The following is a 1171-nucleotide window of genomic DNA, read 5'->3' as shown; positions in this document are numbered from 1 at the left end:
GTGAGGGGGTAGGGGCAGGTGTTGCCTGGGCGGGGCAGGACAAAGCTGTGGTTTGTGGGGGGGTGGAGTGGTTCCAGTCACTGCTTGCATCCTGGGAGGACATGGCGGGGGTGGGCACCGAATCTGAGTGGGGGGGGGAGGGGAGGGGAGGGGAGAGGAGAGGCGTGGCAGGAGGGAGCCAGGCTGCGTGGGGTTGTTCTTGGTGGGGGTGGGTCTCCAAGCAAGCACTGGCAGCACTGGGAGGGGACTGCACCCACCCCAAGTTTCACCACTGCCTGCCTGGGGCAGCCCCGGATTAATCCCCATCTCCACCCACCTGGGCTGTGCTGGGCAAGTGGTGGCGGCACTGGGAGCTGGGCTGGGGCGAAATCGGGGTGCCAGCAATGGCAGTAGCCACCCCCGCCCCAGCCACAAGCCTTTGTCCCGCACTGCCCTGGTTGGGCAGCACCTGTCCCTACCCCCTCCCTCCCTCACCTGCAGAGGAGTTGATCTGCTCCCCAGGGCCCCTCCCCTTCCCTTCCACCACAATGGACTGACCAGCTGGAGGCAGCTCTGCACGCTGCCGGCCCTGCCCTGCTCCTCACTGCTTGCGTGTTGCGCTGTGGCTGCGCACAGCAGGGGCATTTATCGGCCCCATTGGGCGGATATCTGATACAGACAATTTTCTTTATATTGCTACGAATCCAGTATCAGGCGGATGTACTTCTTGCTAACAGACCGCCTTAGACATGAAGCTGGAGAGTTTCATAGTTGGCTGGGTTGGAAGGGACCTGAGCAGGTCATCAAGTCCGAGCCCCTGCTCTGGGCAGGAAATAATGCTGGGGTCAAAGGACCCCGGCTAGGTGTCTGTCTAGCCTCCTTCTGAAATCCCCCAGGGTAGGAGCCAGCACCACTTCCCTTGGAAGTTGGTTCCAGGTCCTCCCCTCCCTGACAGGGAAGCAGCGCCTCCTGATGTCTAGTCTGAACCTACTCTCAGTCAGCTTGTGACCGTTATTCCTAGTTACTCCCGGCAGTGCTGAGGGGAACAGGGACTGGCAGAGACGTGGGTCGGGGCCTCCCGCTGCCGGGCAGGTGTCCCGAGGGCGGCGCGTGAGGAGCTCCGCCCCGCCCCGCCCACACCCCAGTTCTCTTCTGCTCCTGGGCAGCCGCGCACAGCCCGGCCCCAGGCCCG

General features: G+C 63.5%; 1 protein-coding gene across 1 annotated transcript in view; it reads right to left on the bottom strand.

Moving 5' to 3' along the window:
- LOC102381781 (zinc finger protein 420-like) overlaps positions 1-1171 on the bottom strand; it is a 33170-nt gene that overhangs the window by 26715 nt on the left and 5284 nt on the right. The gene's annotated exons all lie outside the window — the stretch shown is intronic.

This window comes from Alligator sinensis, unplaced genomic scaffold (genome assembly GCF_000455745.1).
Source record: "Alligator sinensis unplaced genomic scaffold, ASM45574v1 scaffold1426_1, whole genome shotgun sequence".
In the NCBI taxonomy this organism is placed as follows: domain Eukaryota; kingdom Metazoa; phylum Chordata; order Crocodylia; family Alligatoridae; genus Alligator; species Alligator sinensis.
This window is presented reverse-complemented; position numbering and strand designations above follow the sequence as displayed.